Source organism: Dermacentor albipictus, chromosome 3 (genome assembly GCF_038994185.2).
Source record: "Dermacentor albipictus isolate Rhodes 1998 colony chromosome 3, USDA_Dalb.pri_finalv2, whole genome shotgun sequence".
NCBI lineage: Eukaryota > Metazoa > Arthropoda > Arachnida > Ixodida > Ixodidae > Dermacentor > Dermacentor albipictus.
The window spans coordinates 107,591,448-107,610,649 of record NC_091823.1 but is presented as its reverse complement, the minus strand read 5'-3'; the positions used below and the strand labels follow the sequence as shown (position 1 = coordinate 107,610,649).

The 19,202-nt window shown below is 44.3% G+C and overlaps 2 protein-coding genes across 2 annotated transcripts in view; one reads left to right on the top strand and one right to left on the bottom strand.

Annotated features, from left to right (window-relative positions):
- Positions 1-19,202, top strand: part of LOC135904916 (alpha-tocopherol transfer protein-like) — a 143,849-nt gene that overhangs the window by 111,291 nt on the left and 13,356 nt on the right. The window lies entirely within an intron of this gene.
- Positions 1-19,202, bottom strand: part of LOC135904915 (alpha-tocopherol transfer protein-like) — a 36,035-nt gene that overhangs the window by 15,721 nt on the left and 1,112 nt on the right. The window lies entirely within an intron of this gene.

The window sequence follows — 19,202 nt, the reverse complement described above, 5'->3', positions numbered from 1 at the left end:
CTGCTTCAATCTCGATACTCGATCGAGAAACTGAAACAAGATGAAGAGCCCGCTGCCATTTATTTCCAGCTATGGAGACAAACGTTTTCTCGATGGCCATCACAAATTATTTCGACTAGTACTGGCCTCATAGTACTGGCCTTACAGAGTATTTGCGTCATAAAGACAGCATTGCAGAAGCAAACGACGCCTTGATGTTTAATTCGTGCATTGTAGAACTCACCAAATCACGAAGCCTGATGATTTTACCGGACATTATGGCGTCGACAAGTCTAGAGGAAGAACCAGAGCCCCGGTCTGTTTGCCAAAAATTAAGGCCGGCCTAGACAAATGCATGAAAGCCTACCGTATGTGCCTGCAAAAATAGGACAAACAGAAAGGTACCTCTTCTTTCCACAGTTTCATACACGGCCCTTACAGAGAGTCGCGATAGACTCGTTCTACCTTGACGGATGCTGCTAGCATATTATTTCTGACTATTATTCAATGTTCCTTGAAATGGCCCGACTTGATACTCTCACAGCAGCAGCTATGGTTGCCCAATGCAAACCTGTCTTTTCGACACACGAGCTACCAGGAGTCGCCGTCCTCGATAATCGGATGCAATTATCGAAGACTCAAGTCTATATTTTCGAAAGGTTTGCCCGCGAATACAATTTCGCGTACGTGACATCAGGCCATATGTATGCATAAGAAAACGGTTTAGCTGACGCCGTTGCAAAGATACCACAGTAGTTTCTGAATAAAACAAAGGACCCCTACCTGGTATTGTTCGCTTGCTGCTCAAGTACCTTCAATAATGGCTGTTATTGGGTAGAGTTCCTCATGGGTAGAAAACTGCGCACATAAACGCCGATAGCCGCCGCAACACTTCTTTCCGGCTACTTTATTACACAAGAAGTTGCCCAAGTTCGAAGAGAAGTACCGTCAGAAGAGGACGCACTAACATGCTCCTCGCGAGGCACGCACAATGACAGACGGATCACAATACGGAAGTCTGAGTCACCGACCTGAGCAAGCCTGGCGCCGTTCAGTGCAGGTACGCCGAACCAAGGTCATATTGGGTCGAAACGGATAGCAGATCTCTAAGGCACAACAGAATTCATGTTGTCCCATTGCCCAACGCCTCGAAGACCTTGGAGGAGAGGACGACAAAGAAATTGCTCCGTCAAGCATTACGACGAGGAAACTCTTACGACGCGACCTTATTTGTGCCAACCTGCATCGGCGGCGTCACAGGGAGTTTTATTGCCACCTGCATTTTGTCGATCGGACTCACTAGCACACAAGAAGTGGCAGATGCGTCATCCGTCAAAAAGACGGTAGTAAAACTGCCGATTCTTCACCGAAAAATGGAAATAGGAGTGACCGACATCGTCTTCTTCGACGGCAGGGTCTCCAACTCTCAGAAGGACTTGAGGACAATAGAGCTTATGCGCCACGGGACTTGTGCATTTAACGAAATTTTTCAAACAGATCAAACGAGAGGACAGCCTCGATCAAAGTGTTAACCGTGAAATGTAACCTCAATGCTAGGTTTCAACTTTTGAAATAGTGGAAAACATTAGGTGATTAGGAGTCAGGTTACAGACATGGAAATAACAACACAGTAGCAAAAACTGTGAATCACGAAAATAAATTTTTATTGGGCCAACCTGTGCCCAGGAAAGCAGGTTGCATTCCAAGCACGACCATAGCGGCGAGCACAGTCGGCGATCGTCAGCAATCTGATCAGTGGCCAAAGCGCACCGGCGTTTTACACATTACTCTTCGGTGGTTCAGGCGTAATAGCTGGTGCCGAGAGCTTCCAGAAAGTGCTACGCGATTCGTGTGGCCCACACAACCAGATTACAAAAGGTTCGGTGAGAACAGACAATGGATAGAACTGTCGATAGTATTTGAGAACTTTAGGTTCATGCAGATGTGTCCTGCGCCGAACAATTACGTTTAACATTTGTTTGCGGGTCACCGGAGGAAGGTAAACAAGCGCGTGTGACACTATTTACGCAATATTTGTTGTAGGTGCTCTGTTCAAAGATTTAGTGCAGCTCAGTGTTTAATTGGATGACTCTGTTTTGTATCTTTGTAGCATTTTCTGGATGTCTAAGCGTGGCGAAAGTGCTACTTCGGATATTTGAAATCTTTCGCGCTCGTCTTATCGCTGACCTTCGACGCCGACGCGGGTCTATGCAATACGCGTTCTCCCGCTTGGGTGATCCCATCAGCAGAGCGAAAAACAAAATTGCCTCCAGGTGTGTCTACATCGTCAATGCTTCCTCCCTCAATTGCCTCAAGGCCTTATTTATATGCCACGAAAACGAGTCTGCAGAAACATCTATTTGCCACCATTTTTCCTCGTCTCAATAAACTCTTCAAGCAACAACAACAAAAGCTAATGAGGCATTTCTTGCGGTGGCCTTCTTAGCCATAAGAATGGTTGTTTTTTGGCCAATCTCCAGTAGTGGGTAGGAGCTACTGTTGGGAAATAAAAACGGGAGCAAGACCACGCGTTAGCAAATAATCGGCAGCCACAACAGGGGTCGAATTTGTGGTCGCGGTGATACCAAACTTGCGTAGCCCATTTCTTTTTTCTCTCAGGTACTAAGGCAAACCAAATAAATATAAGTTATGTGGTTTTACGTGCCAAAACCATGATATGATTATGAGGCAGGGTGTAGTGGGAGTGTGCATGCAGAATTACTTCTCAAGGAAAACTTGAGGCATAACCTGGGTTGGCACGTTGCTCGAGGCACAACTGTACAACCTGATTTGGCACGGATTGCTAGAAATAAAGTATAGGGGAAAATTTTTGAGCACCTACATGTCTAAACACGCACCGAAATTTAAGCACATGAGTGTTATTGGTTGTCGCCTCTGTCGAAATGCGGTTACCGCAGCCGGGATAGAAACCTTGACTTTGAGTTCAGCATGGAAACGTCATAGGCACTATTCTACCACTGATGGCAGATAGTGAAGGTTGTAGAGCACGTACCGATGACATTGAAAGTGTGAGGACTCGGTGTTTAATATAGTGTTGCCATGTGGTTTCCATATAAAAACCACATAAAGGACTACCAACAAAATAGTGCACTCGTCAGTCGCGTATCAGTATGTAATTGGTCAATTAGTAGATCAGCGTTGCTCAACTTCGAAGTTTAGAAAGACACAGAGTAAAACTAACAATTTTATCAGTAGATTTCATAGATTGTTTCCCAGAAGTGACAGGTAGGTAATCAAAAGCGCGTACGGAAGGTTTGCAAGACCGAACACAGGAACGGGCTGACAGGCAGCAACGCTGCCTTGAGTTGCGGCCGCATTTTCTCGTGACTTCACTATCATTTCGTGTTCGAAAGTACTCGAAGGCTCCACGTTAGAGCTTTTGCGTAATTTTTTTTTGCACGAAAACAGCCAAATGAGAAGAAAATGCGTAATTTGAGGAGAACTTGAAGCAACGCGAAGAAGACAAAGACAACAGTCGAAAACGCACACAGCAGGAAGAGTGCTGTACTGCCAAATGGAAAATTTATTGAAAGATCACAACGCTCTTAAAACATGTTAAATAACGCCAATAACCGAAAGGTTGAAACGAATGCTATCAAAAATTGGAAACGCAAGGAATGCACCACGAATCACGAAAATGAATTCACCAAGTGTAGCTTTGACGCTGTTTACGAGATACCTTTAGACTGGGGAAAAGTGTACATCGGGCAAACCGGGCAATGTTTTAATGACAGAGCTAGGCAGCACAAATACAATCTAAAAAACAGGTATGGCCGCCATTTGGCAGCGCATTGCAACAAATGCTTGTGTACCCCAATGTTCCATGACACTACGTTTCTGAAGCATGGCATGGCATGGCAAGAACTTTATTTTGGTCCAAAGAAACTAGGGCCCGGGGCGCAAGCCCCCAGGCTAAGTCAGTGGCTCCATCCACGTAGGCACCGGTAGCAGGCTAAAAAGAAAGAGAAATTGTAGAAGCTTACCCGTAGATTGGGATGTTTTTCGCAAGAGCCCAAAGCCGAAAAGAAACCACCAAACTCAATCTAAGAGAGTGGTGTGAGGGCATCAGAAGGGGCATCAAAACAGCGTCCAAAAGAATTGTTACAGACTCTAATGTAGAGGCAATGGACTCGAAACTTGCCTACTTAATAGAAGCCAAGGAAGCCATAACCCGAAGGTGGCGGGCCCAAAGGCTAAATCGTAGGCGGAGAAAAAGAATCGCAGAACTTAACAAACAAATCGAACAACACTGTAACACCCTCTGCCAGCAACAGTGGGACGAGTTTTGTGAGTCAATCGATGAGCAAATAAGGAACGGCAAGCTATGGAAATTGATCAAGCATCTGCTGTATGAAAAAGGCACTAAAGCCAACCAGCGACACAGCCTTGCCTGAGCTATACACGTATCCCTTAAGGATCAGCCCATCGAAACAGTTACCAGACAACTAATTGACAAATACCTAGCAGTTAAAAATAAGCACAACCAAACACTTCCATGAAAATACAGGGGAGCCGCTCAACCTGAACTCGACCAACCCTTCACCACATCCGAAATCTGGAGGGTGTTAAGTGAACTAAACTGAAAGTCAGCCCCCGGTCATGATGGAGTAACAAACAGATCACTTAGTAATCTCGATGAGCCGTCAATTGAATCGCTGACAGACTTCATCAATGAAGCATGGATCTCAGGTGAAGTCCCAGAAGAATGGAAAACTTCTCAAGTTATACTTATACCGAAACCGCGTAAACCTCCAAGCTTGGACAACTTAAGGCCAATATCACTTACATCATGCGTGGGGAAGGCCACTGAACACGCAATCCTTAACAAGATAAAGGACAACTTAGAGGACAATAGTATATACACTCACAACATGCTCGGTTTCAGGTCCGCACTTTCCACGCAGGATGCCATGAAGCAAATTAAACACCACATACTCGACGGATATTTTAGAAATACTAAGGCCATACTCGGATTAGACTAGGAAAAAAACATTCGACAGCATCAAGCATGAGTACATCCTCAAATCGATAGAAGACATTGAACTCGGGTTGACGATGTTTAAATACATCAAATCCTTTCTCGAAGCACGCACGGTGAAGATAAAGGTCGGATACACAAACTCGGAAGTCGTTCACCTCAGAGATCGAGGAACATCCCAAGGATCGGCGATCTCTCCCATCCTTTTCAACCTGTGCATGATTGGTCTGTCGAGAAAGCTGGGCAACATTAAGGGCATTGACCATACCATATATGCTGATGATCTCACTGTATGGTGTGCTGGTGGCTGTGAAGGGCAGATACCGGACGCACTGACTGAAGCGATCAAGACTGTTGAGGAATATCTGAGACCCACTGGACTCAGGTGCTCCCCACATAAATCGCAGTTGCTACTTTATAGACGTAAAAAATTGGGCAGGCCTAAGGGCTGGAAACCTCTATCGGAAAGCAATATATACCTACATACCGAAAATGGTGTCAGTATACCCAGAGTCAACGTGATCAGGGTACTAGGCTTTTTCATTGATGCAAACGGTGAAAACCATGCGGATGTCAAGAAAATCACCCTTAAAACGGATAACGCGTGCAGGGTGATCAGGCGCCTGGCAGGAATACACAAGGGCATGACAAAAGATAATCTCATCAGGTTAATCAATTCTTTCGTACTCTGTCATATTTCATACGCCGCTGCCATGTACAACTGGACGCAGGTTCAGCTCAAGAAGCTTGACGCAGCGATCAAGAAGGTTGTTAAAACTGAATTGGGGCACCCAATTCAAACACGCACTGCAATGTTGCTCAAGTTAGGAATACACAACACGACCATGGAGATCGCGGAGGCTCAAGGAACACCACAAATAGTGAGGCTATCTACAACCAGCACGGGAACACAAATCCTGGACAAGATCATGATCAACCCCATTACGGATCCAGCACAGTACACTAAAGTTAATCAAGAATTTGCAGGCAACATAACTGTCGCACAGCTACGCAGGAATATGCACCCAAAACATAACATCAACAGGAGAGTTGCACGAGCCAGGGTGTTAATCAAGAAAATGGATAAAGGGGGCAGAGGAGCCTGCTTTGTTGATTCGGCTTCATACAAGGATCGAACTAAATTAGCGGCGGCGGTAGTGCATCATCAGGGCAATTGCACCAACTGCGCCACAGTCTACACTAGCAAACATGAAGTCGCTGACTAAGTTGCCAGTGCATTGGCACTAACAGACGATAGATTCACAGAAATATAGAGCGACTCGAAAACAGCTATTAGAGCTTTCAATAGGGGAAAGATTGTCCCACAGGCTGCGAGAATAATCAAATGTTACACTTTACATTTATTGGTTCCCGGCGCACCTTGGTTCACTTGACGGCATTCCTGTCAATGCAAATGAATCTGCCAACAGCGTCGCCCGCGACCTTACAGACCGGGCCGCTTTTACATATGGTTTTGATTCTGCTGGATTGGAGAACTCACAGAGAGATACGCTCATTACATACAGTGAAATTACAAAACTTTACTACATGGGAAGGAAGGAGTTTCCACCACTCGCCATAGGCTAAACAGAGCACAAGCACTTACACTTAGGCAGTTACAAACAGTCTTATTATTCACCTGCAAAAATAAAGGAATGGTATGACATTGCAGATATGAATATTATATGCACAGCATGCAAAAAGGATTTATGCACGCTTGAACATCTGCTCTGGGAGTGTGGGTTGCCCATCCCTGGCATTTCCCGGTATCGGTATTAAGGAATGATCAAATCTCCAGATCATATCCCTCAAGTCCTGGCTGTCCAGTACGCCCGTGATAGGGCTAGGAGGCTTGACCTCCCGGTCCCAACGTGGGTCTAGCCAGGCAGATGGCAACACCTTGTACAGGACAAGAATAAAGTTTTTTTCCTCCTCCTCCTCCTCCTCCACAACATTACCAAAGCAGGAGATAAATGCGTTAGAACAGCGTCGCTCAGTCTAACAAAACATGAGATAATTTTTTTTAGATACGCGCCTATACTTGTAGGCAGTACGTATCCGTTTCAACATTCTGCTTATTGATGTTTTTTGAGAAGTTGTAAAAGCTGTTAGATCTATCGAAAAAATTTCCAGTTGGCAGTACAGCGCTAGTCCTGTTGTGTGCGTTTTTGATTGTTGTCTTCGTATTCTTCGCACTGCTTCAAGTTTTACTAAAGATGAACCAACTCGCCGAAATCAAGCTGTTGCTGCGTAATTTGCGCATCGGTAATGATTTCATCACCGTAACTGTTGGTGCAACATAAAGAAATTAAAAGTTTGTGCATCTCCATCGTAAATTACGAAAATTATTTGCGTCAAAGAAAGACCACCACAACATTTAGGCACCATATTATTATTTCTAACTGATTCAGTTCTCTATTTCTTTAGGGGTCCTTCATTGTTTTCATCGCTTCTTGAAGTACAAGGCACGTTTTCTTTTATTGAAGCGAAAATACACGAGAAATGTTGAATCATTTCATAGCAATGGCGGCTGATCGTTTTCGCCGTATTAGTAATAGTTACACAAATAATGATTACTCTCCTTCTCGTTTGATTTCTTTGGTTAGGTTTGCAAGAGACGCATTCTTGCGGCCTAATCTTAATATTGACTAAATTCTCGAGGGAAAATCCGTTATTAAAAGCAGAACAATCGCGAAAGAAATGGATGAACGAGACACCGAATTAAAGTTTAGAAGTGATAACGGTATGCCAATCCAGACATTTCTTGCGCAATTATTGTTTTATTTACATTCCACTTTTGTTTTGGGATGCCATGCAATGTGTTGATCCAGGCAAATGGTGTCTGCTCTGGTCCTCAAATTTCGCCCAATCTCATCAAAATGTTTTTCGAAAGGGTTAACCGGAGCTTTTGAATGTCTTGATGGCAGCGGTAATCTGAGTTTTAAAATTTGCCAGTAAATAATTGGGGACCATCCGCATGACTAGGAAGTCTATAAAATGTCGGCCATATTCTTTGTGCGTTCAATACCGAAGAAATGGGGCTGAATTTTACCGGTCAAGGAGAGATAAGAAGAATCAAGAAATGCGACACTTTAATGGAAGAGTTGGAATGTTATTAAAGCATTGAAGTCGATGTAAGTCCATGGAAGATTTTGAGTGATTTGAGGTTAGCAATGAGGTCCATGAGCCATATAATTTATTTTGAGAAGTTATATAACTTATTCAGTACCGCCGTTTGGGGATGGTACAATTGCGTGGTGGTGCATGGAATCTGGAAAGCAGTATTGGTGCCTGCGCTAACATTCGCGAATACTATTATGGCTAAAGTGGGCGAGTATCTGTACCTGAAAAGGAGGGACGCAGAGTTAGACAAGAGGTCAAGAAAGTTGGCAACCTAGTACAGGGTAATTGAAAGTGTAAATAGACAAACAGGAGTCATCAGAAAGAAAGTGAGAGAAACAGAGACTGCGAACTGGATGCAAAGAGGAAGGAAAACAGCTCATGAAGATGTACAAGAATGGGAAAACAGGAATTAGAGGGGAAGATTTCTACGATAACACAAAGGCCAGGGCCTTGCATATTGAGGCTCGATCTGGTGACGTATAAGGGGACATTGCACTAGCGCATAAAGAAGGACACGACAGGAACCGAATAACCACCATAACGAATACAAATAACCACCAATTAACCCAGCTTTCTGCCTTAAGAGCTGATTGCCTAAGGGCAAAGACATACCGGAGCAAAAAGTCGCAAGTAGATGAGGGATTCGTATAGCGCATCAAAAATCCGAAGAGCACTAAGCATATCCTAAGGGAATACGAAAGAAATTCACCCTTCAGGTAGGCAACCTACAACTCCTAGAAGAGCTTGCCTTTAAAGTGGACGGAGCATCCACTGGTCAGCAGTCGAGATAAGCGAGGGACATTTGGATCATTGGTGGAAAAGAAGCAGGCACGAGGTTAATAATACCGGATCCGTTAAAGGCGAAGGTAGCGGTACATGGTAGATAGAGAAGTTTGAGGAAAAGAAAAAAAATATTTCGATGTACGCAAAAATGCTAGAATAAAGAGCATGCATATCTTACTAATTAACTGAAAGGCTAGGTGTCTGTTTGTCACTGCCTCATTTCAAAGGAGATGCCAATAAATCATCATCAACCTCATTATCATGATCATCATGGTCATTCGTACCACCACCATGCATTGATACTGCATGGTTGACCCCACAAGTATCGATACCACTCCTTGGGAGCACCGGTAGAACTGGTACCGAATCTACCTTCCGGATCGGCGCACATATTTAGGCTACATTATCTCCGAGATCGGCCCATGAAGGCGGCTAGAAACACACTCGACACGGAAAAGAGGGTTGATACTGGTAGATATTATGGACATGGAATAAAGAAAATTGGTATGAAATACGGCGCTTGAGTGGCCTTATCCGCGAAGTGTCAATTAAGCAAAATGTGCAATCTTTTTAACCGATCTACGCCAACGAATTAAACAACATACCACATCAAACATACATGGCAGTTTGTTACTTTACCTTTGGTATTAGTAAAGGCTATACCGTTATGGTGCGGGAAAATGCAGCACGGACAAACGGTGCGCTGTTACAATGTTCGTCTAAGAAAACCTTACGGTGCAGTAAAAAATTTGACATGCTCAAATCTCGTTGCACACTGTAAACGTTGATATCGTGACGCCCTGTTTAAGAAACCTAAGGCTAACTTTTGAATGAGCAACCAAAAAACCCGCCAATTATTCTATGCCTCCACATTATGTACAACAACTCTGTTTCCTGTGTTAGCCAAACGTCAGTCTGACCTTCATGTATAGCATACCACCTCTTCCGCCTCAGAGACGACTTCTTCCTCCTTACCGAAGTGTCATAGTGCTAATTTGTGCCCAAGGCAGCTACAAGGGCCAAGCGCATCTATTACTCAACAAAAGTTAGCAATGCTTAGATCTCTGTAGTTATTACGTGCAGAACGAAATGGCATTCAGGTGAAGAGAACAATTTGTGGTCTCAAGTTTCGAGTCACTCATGCTTTAGAAGCTACAACATGCTGGCAAACAAGCAGGAACAGCTTGCTACCAGCGCCAACGATAATGACCTATGTTTCCTGTGGATGCTTTGTCACAAAGCTATGAATAAATATCGGATGCAAACACCAGCGAAAGGCTGAAAAATAAAACGTGGTTTGCTCACGATTTTCAGTTTAAGCGCTCACATATAGTAGTCACGCTGCCTTGTAGGCGGAAAAAACGCGAAGCGTTGCTTGAGAGTAATGTTAAGTAAAACCATAAATAGCGTCGTCGGGGGAAGTCGGGTTTGCATAACCCGAACTCACCAGTCTCTGTGGCCGGGAAAATAACAATCCTGCTTCCTCGCGCCCTAGAAGGCTGATTTCCGCACACAGGAAACGTTATATTGCAACGTACAGTAAGTAAAGCTGAGGTGTATCAACTACATAAACGCAAAGCTGGCCTAGCAACGAAAGCTTTTGAGTTATATTTCAAGGCATTCTGCTGAAAACGATAACAACTCTACACGAGTTCTTCCTGACGCACCGCAGCGAGCACAAGCGAAAGTAGCCTCTTTTCTACCCCCTTACTACATCATCCTTGACACCCTTTCTGCCGCTCTCACAGTTTTGACGCTAGTGCCGTATCTCTGTGTGGTGTCCTCCTATTCATGAGCTTTTCTTGAGCTTTTCTTGAAATGCAGCCTAATCGATTCGACCTCCCGATATATAGCCGCCTACAATTTTCCTGGCGAACGTACTACCTCGAAAAAGACAATGAAGCAAGCACGAACAGCAAAAACACAAGAAGTCCGAAGATGTGCGACTTTCTGCTCTTTAGTGAGCGGTAAAAAAAGGGAGATTCTTCGTTTCGTTGCGAAATTTTTAAATTATGGTTCACTCTAGAGCCTTTGCTCGACGCACAGGTGACATGCCCCAGTGATACGTACGATGGCACTTCCGACATGAAATTCCGCGTTTTATATGTGGACGGATACGGTTTTTTTCTTTTATGCTTTTGGTAATTCTATGTCACAATCATTGTTATCTACAGCACAAGTTTTACAGGGCCCACCCAGAAATCACGACAAACGACTCAATTCAATCTATGTGCTTTTACTTCCTGAAACTGCGTGGTTTGTTACAAGGAACACCTCATTAAGGCACTTAAGATAAATTTCAATCACCTTGGGTTCGTTGATGGGAACTTAACTCTAAGTATACATGACTGCTTTCTCATTCAGCCCCCTGCAGAAGTTGTAGTGATGCTTTCGTGGGTAAACTAAACTCAACGCTTATTTGCGTATTATGACCTAATATGGCATATTATAGCAAAGTATGAGAGCAAATAAAATAAATATAACGCAAGAATTTCAATCTTAGCATAAAATCCTTCATCTCCGTAGTTTTCTTGTGTCCCGGTGCCTTTCTTTTTCTCACTATGACTCCTTCAAGCGCCATGCCATCTCCTATCTATCGACGGCTTCGTCATGAGGCCTGTCCACGTTTTCCTCATCCGAGGGCGCTGTACGCCACTTGTTCATCTTATTTAAAATTTCAAACAGAATATATTTTTGCAGATCTACCACATGCAGGGGCGGCCTGCCGCAAGAAAAATGTCGAGCTTTCAAGTGCAACGTGTTCTTTCTGGAACTTTTCGCCAAGTCTGCCGGGCTTCACTCCAATCCTAGTGCTTCTATCATCGACACCGCCAAATGAACACCGCATCCTATGAGCCAAGAAAGACATGGACTTTGGGTCAAAGCGTAAAGTTGGCCCAGGGGATCTCTATAGAGGGAAACGTCAGGCTCATGCAAGAAATAATGGCCTTGTTGAGCGGCGACTTCAGGACGTCATCCTTCCTGTGTATGCATCCCAAATATACGACTTATTTCGAACCAGCACAGTATTGAATTGCGACCAATAAAGTAGTGCCAGTGAGCTCAGCTGCGTTTAGCGTAAAAGACGTATATATCTATAGGGAACAACTGCACATAAAAGTCTGCTCAGCGTTGCTATAGTGAAGACGACGAGGACGATGAAGTAACGGGATATAGCTAATTTTTCAGAATATCTACATCTCCTATTCCTTTCACACCAGAAAACACGGAAGCAGTTTTTACCCGACTATGTTGTTGCATACCAGCCTTAAGCATTTGAATAGTCATAGCGATGGTCTGGTGCCCTCCCCTCTGCGCCCATTCGGGGGTGAAGATGCGACTATAAATAACCTTTTTCTTTCCGCGTCGCCGTTTTTCTTAAGATGAAGGTTTAGACAAGCTACATTAACTTTTTCCATTCTGAATATTCTTTCTCTAAAAACCTCTCTCTTCGAAACTACTACAGGCATGTTTTCTCAGCCGTGGAGGAATTTATAGTTGCTTCAAGGCAATGTTAAGTTGTTCATACATTAATAATTAGTTCCTGACAATTATATCAATTTTAGTAATAACTGCAATTTCCAAATACCATCCAAATCTTGGCCAATCCCCTGCAATGGTTGTGTGCCATCGTAAAAAGAGAACCGAACCAAACCAAATTTATTTGATCGCGACCTTGCCCGCGTTTGCACTATTGTGTAAATCATCATCATCATCATCAGCCTGGTTATGCCCACTGCAGGGCAAAGGCCTCTCCCATACTTCTCCAACTGCCCCGGTCATGTACTAATTGTGGCCATGTTGTCCCTGCAAACTTCTTAATCTCATCCGCCCACCTAACTTTCTGCCACCCTCTGCTACGCTTCCCTTCCCTTGGAATCCAGTCCGTAACCCTTAATGGCCATCGGTTATCTTCCCTCCTCATTACATGTTCTGCCCATGCCCATTTCTTTTTCTTGATTTCAACTAGAATGTCATTAACTCGCGTTTGTTCCCTCACCCAATCTGTTCTTTTCTTATCCCTTAACGTTACACCCGTCATTCTTCTTTCCAGCTCGTTGCGTCGTCCTCAATTTCAGTAGAACCCTTTTCGTAAGCCTCCAAATTTCTGCTCCGTACGTGAGTACTGGTAAAACACAGCTGTTATTTACGTTCTTCTTGAGGGATAATGGCAACCTGCTGTTCATTATCTGAGAATGTCTGCCAAACGCACCCCAGCCCATTCTTATTCTTCGGATTATTTCAGTCTCATGATCCGGATCCGCAGTGACTACCTGTCCTAAGTAGATGTAATCCCTTCCCACTTCCAGTGCCTCGCTACCTATCGTAAACTACTGTTCGCTTCCGAGACTGTTACACATTACTTTAGTTTCCTGCAGATTAATTTTTGGACCCACCCTCCTGCTTTGCCTCTCCAGGTCAGTGAGCATGCATTGCAATTGGTCCCCTTAGTTACTAAGCAAGGCATTATCATCAGCGAATCGCAAGTTACTGAGGTATTTTCCATTAACTCTTATCCCCAATTCTTCCCAATCCAGGTCTTTGAATACCTCCTGTAAACATGCTGTGAATAGCATTGGAGAGATCGTGTCTCCCTGCGTGACGCCTTTCTCTATTTGGATTTGGTTGCTTTCTTTATGGAGGACTACGGTTGCTGTCGAGCCGCTATAGATATCTTTCAGTATTTTTACATACGGCTCGTCTACACCCTGATTGCGCAATACCTCCATGACTTCTGAGGTTTCGACTGAATCAAACGCTTTCTCGTAATCAATGAAAGCTATATATAAAGGTTGGTTATATTCCTCACATTTTTCTATCACCTGATTGATTGATATCACCTTCAACAAATCTGCTGTTACCTGATCCTCCCCAGCTTCCTTCACCCTTTGCATAGCTCCCAAGGCGTTCTTTACTTCTTCCGGCGTTACTTGTGGGAATTCAAGTTCTTCTAGACTATTCTTTCTCATATTATCGTCGTGGGTGTTACTGGCACTGTATAAACCTCTATAGAACGCCTCAGCCACTTGAACTATCTCATCCATATTAGTAACGATATTGCCGGCTTTGTCACTTAACGCATACATCTGATTCTTTCCTATTCCTAGTTTCTTCTTCATTGCTTTTAGGCTTCCTCCGTTCCTGAGAGCATGTTCAATTCTATCCATATTAAACTTCCTTATTTCAGCTACTTACCGCAGCTACATACATTTCCTCGTTTTCATTGCTTGTTGGCTTTATATTGTCGTGATTAACAAAAATCGAACCACTCGGTTTCCCTTCTCCTCGTTCACCTCACGCCACGTGATTCTGTTCATGCATCTTCTGATATAATTACACTAAAAAAAAACGGCAACGATGTTATCACGAATAGAGTAGGAGACTTGATCACAACATTCGTGGCATGAATATCATGTCATGCTATGCCGTTCAAGTCACTCAAGCTTGCCAGGGCATATACTTGTTAAGTCGAGTTGTAGTAGACCGGGTAAAAGAAACGCTCATGATCATATACAGAAAATTAACTTAGAAGGGCCCATTGTAGGAAAGAATGCATTAAAACATGGAATTGTCAGACTCAACTGCAGCATATGTACGTAATGTGGGGCATAGCGCGAGGGGCAGAATTCATGCATTGTAAACGCTCTCAAATAATTCACTAGTGTGAGAGTAGAATTTTGTCAAAACACTTGTAAACAAAGTAACGATTTCACCTGAGCTATAAATTATTGCACCAAATTTGTGCGCTTTGAATGCACTAAGACGGGCAGTTTGTAGAACTACTGTTTTCTGTTTACTACTGTTTTCTGAACTACTGTTTTTTTTCTGTTTTTTCTGTGATATCTGTTTTTGGTAGAAACCTAGGAATTTCTAAACGTTGTGGTTCTATATTGTTTGTAATTTACTAATTTTTGGCAACTTGCTTCCGCGCTGTGCGCACGGGGAAATATGCTGCGACCGATGTGCCTCCGGTAATGCTAGCATAAAATTCTACAGAGCGGGTTGCATTACCACTATAAAAAGCTTAACACTTTTAGCCCTTATCATTCATAAAAAGAACTTGTACTTAAGGATGTCCACTTATTGAAGCAAATGCACTTTACCAGCTTCTTCTTATATCAGACTCTTCTGTCAATAACAAAAAAAAAAGAAAAGAAGATGCCTTTTAGGGCCAGTCTGATTTTGCCGACTTTCTGCTGCGGCGTTTGACTCAAGTACTGAAGTTCGCCGATACATTGCCGTCTATATAAACGCGCATCTCAGATAGTTTTAACTGGTGGATCAGGTGGTGAGGTTACCAGAATTTGTTTTCTGCAACTCTATTTCATTTCTATATGGGCTAAGAAACTGAGAGCGATGAAAACACACGCACGCACACAGAAGAAAAAACTTACGAACACGAAAAAAAAAACGGAAAAGAAACATATCGATTGTCTGATTTTGCACTGAACAGGGAGCTTGTAAAAGCATTAAAATGAATAGCAATTAATCCAAACCGTCAGTGGCTTTAGGCTACGTTGCAGCAAGCTTGCAGAAGCGATCGGTGAATATTGTGAATGCAAGCGAATAGCCCGAAGGAACAAGTCAGCGAGCAAGTGAGCAAGTCAAAGTTAATCCTACCGAGTTCGACCGTCGACGATCACAGATCTGCGACCAACTGCGTGAACAGCCGTAAGAGCCAAATAAAGCTATCCGTTGTTAAAATTCCGCGCAGCCCGTACTATCCGCAAAGCAGCGTCTGGTGAAGGCCGTGGTCCATGAATAGCTACTGAAGAGAGCAACAGGTTTCCTGCCTTGCCACCTTGCGCCTCCGAGTGCCACGCTTGAAAGGTAGCCCTCTCCATCCTGTGGAAGCCTTCTCGCGTTGCGAAATGAAGGGAAAGTACTTGCCGCGTGTTAGCTATGTTCTTCGACGATACATTGCGCTGCCAAGTCCTGCTTCCTTGTCTTTTGCATAGCAGAAATGCACCGTATTGCATCAGAACTTCAAGTAAAGTTTCCTTGTGTGTCCGGCGACTGTCATCAGCTAAGTCAATAGCTTAGCGTGGCCGCCTTGTGTCTGCTAAATGTTGGCGTGTTCACCCTGACGCAGTGAATCAAGTAACTCATGAATGTTCTTCTCTCTTATTAACACCTACAAGAAAATTTACCGATGGTTACGATACTCCCTAATGCGAAATTTGAGTGCAGCTCTATACGTGTTCTCATTTCGCGGTACATTTAGGCAAATAATTTGAGAGAGACATGCAGCGTGGTCGGCGAGCGGAGAAAATCCGATTCGCGGTCAGGCGCATGACTTACACATGACTGTCGAAGGTTCCAGTGCAATCGCTAACCCGCATGTGGCTTTCAGAAAGTGCTACACAATTCGCGTCGCGCTGTCAATCTGATTAGAAAACCCTTTGGTAACAACGGCCAACGTTGCACTATCAATAACATTCGACAATTGAATTGAATTGAATTAGATTTATTGATAGGAAAGACAGAGAGGTCGACCTGACCTAGTGCGCTCTAGTCTGCTACTCTGCACTGGGGAAGAGGGAAGGGGAGTGAAAGTACTGGGATGGATGATGATGATAAGAGAAGTGGTGAGTGCTTACGTACATGAGACAAACTTCTGATACATCCAGGCGCGTAATGCGCCGAGGGATACCGCTTAACACTTACTTACTAGCGGGTGAAAAGCAGTGACCGAAGAACGATAACGAAGGGAAGAGACGACGCACGGTATTTTGAAACCATTTCGTAGTGGTAGTCGCCGCAGAGCCTCTTAAGCTGCACTACGCTTTTCTTCTCCCGCTTTCGCTATCTCCTCCTCCTCCGCCTTCCGCCACATGCTTCCGCTGCACGCTCCTCTTCCGCTTTCCTCCTCGAACTCTCTTGCACTCACTGCTTTTTAAAGCGAAGCTTTCTATGTTTCACTGATTCGTCCGTGAGCGCCGAAAACGCACTGTAGGAAAGTGAACCTGCACATCCATGTAGAACACGCAGTTTACACTCGCGGTACTGCGCCAGCGTCGACTGGCCGGCCGGTCAGTGCCTGATAACGGCGCCAAGCGACGAGCTCAGCAAGGGTAGCGCATGTGCACAAAGTTCACGGGAAACGTAAGTTGCGTCTGCTCACTATGACACCACCCCTGTCGCCATTAACTGAGCGTCCCCGCTTAACAAAGATAGCAAGTGAACGTTCACACAGGCTCGTCATAATATCTAAAGAAAGAGAAGAAATCAGAGCCCGTTCAAGGTCGATTCAAATAGGTCGCGAAGCTTCGGGCGAAAAGCGGTTCAGTACAGATTGTCACCGACATCAGCATGGGGGGTTATGGGAGCAGCGATTGAAGCGCGACTACGTTTGGAGGGAACAAACATTGGGAAAGAAAAACACGTTTTTTAATTCAAACGAGACACAGTTAGATTCATTCAACGAAAATAAAATTCTTAGACAATTTCATACATTCGTGATGAGTTAAGAAAATACAAGTTTAATTTTATTATTATTAATAAATGCATTTTTTTTCAGCGCCCATCGCAACAGGGGTCGTTGACGCCACTATCACTCGCAATGCAATGCACGTCTTGAAATGGGCAGAAAGGCGCACTCGTAAACGTCACCTGTTGAAATACGCCCCCCTCACAGTTTGTGCTTTCTTGCTTGTCAAAGTTTGTCTGAATTTGGTGACGCGGGTAGCTTCATTGCTTCTTAATCTGTTCAGTCAAAAGTAGTGAGTTACGACCGCCAGATAATTGTGTAGTTGTTTTCGTGCGACTGCGCTGGCCGACGGGCTTGGCATCCAACAATAGGATCAGCACTCTACACCTAAAGCTTTCGTCGACCTCCAAAGAAAGTATGTTCTGTGCAGGGATGCGATTTCGACAACCTTACGGCTGGCCTTTTCCTGCATCGCTTTCCACGCTTAAAGCTCGAAACGCCCATCAAGTCGAAAGGCGGGGCATTTGAATATATAGCTTCAAAGGAAGAACAACAAAACAAATTTCGCGCCTTCGAAAGCAAAATGACGTCACTTCTGCTTTTAACGGACATGGCGTCACATTATTTTTTCTTCCGCCGGAAGTGTTCCCACCACATACAGATGGCGCTAAGCCCCATGGACCGCCGACGGGCCACCATGTTTTGAACGTATGGGCTCCTATAGAAGCTTCGCTACCAGGTATATTTACCTTGGCCCATTTCTTAAAGAAAGACGCAAGATCAATCCAAATAGGCCCCGAAGCTTCGGGCGAAAAGCGGCTCAGTAGAAATTGTCACCAACATCAGCAAGGGTGGTTATGGGAGCAGCGATTGAAGCGCGACTATGTTTGGAGGGAAGAAACATTGGGGAAAAAAGCGCTCTTTAATTGAAGCGAGGCACAGTTAGATTCATTAAAGGAAAATAAAATTTCTGGTCAAATTTATATATTCGTTACGAGTTAAGAAAATATAGGCTTATTTAATTTTATCATTATTAATAAATACATTTCTTTTCAGCGCCCATCGTACAGGGGGCGTTGACGCCGCTATCACTCGCAATGCAATGCAGCTCTTGAAATGGGCAGAAAGGCGCGCTCGTGAAGTTCACCTGTTGAAACCCTCACACGTTCGCCCTCCTCACATGTTGTGCTTTTTTGCTTGTCGACGTTTGTCTGAATTTGGTGACGCGGGTAGCTTGATCGCTTCTTAACCTGTTGAGTCCAAAGTAGTGAGTTACGACCGCCAGAAAATTGTCTAGTTGTTTCCTGCGACTGCGCTGGCCGACGAACTTGGCGTCCGACAAGATATACGACATGCACTCTACACCTAAAGCTTTTGTCGGCCTGCAAAGAAAGTACGTATGTTCTGTGCAGGGGTGCGATTTCGACAAACATACGGCTGGCCTTTTCCTGTATCGCTTTCCGCGGTGAAAGCTCCAAACGCCCATCAAGTCGAATGGAGGGGCATTTGAATATATAGTTCTAAAGACGGGCCAACAAAAGAAATTTCGCACCATCAAAAAAAATTACGTAACTTCTGTTTTTAAGGTATATGGCATCACATTATTTCTTCTTCCACTGGAAGTGTTTCCTCCACATACATATGGCGCTAAGCCCCATGAGTCGCCGATGAACCGCCATGTTTGGAATGTATGAGCTCCTATGGAAGCTTCACTACCAGGTAGATTTACCTTGAAAGATGGCTGAACGCCACGCCGCCACGCCACCCAGACGAACTGTATATATCTGCATTGCATTACGCGCGCCAGGCAATGCATTCTCGGCCGTCACTATGGGTATGCCGTGCGTGCAGCGCATGGGAGAAGAGGCTGCCGTACGCGAGCGCATG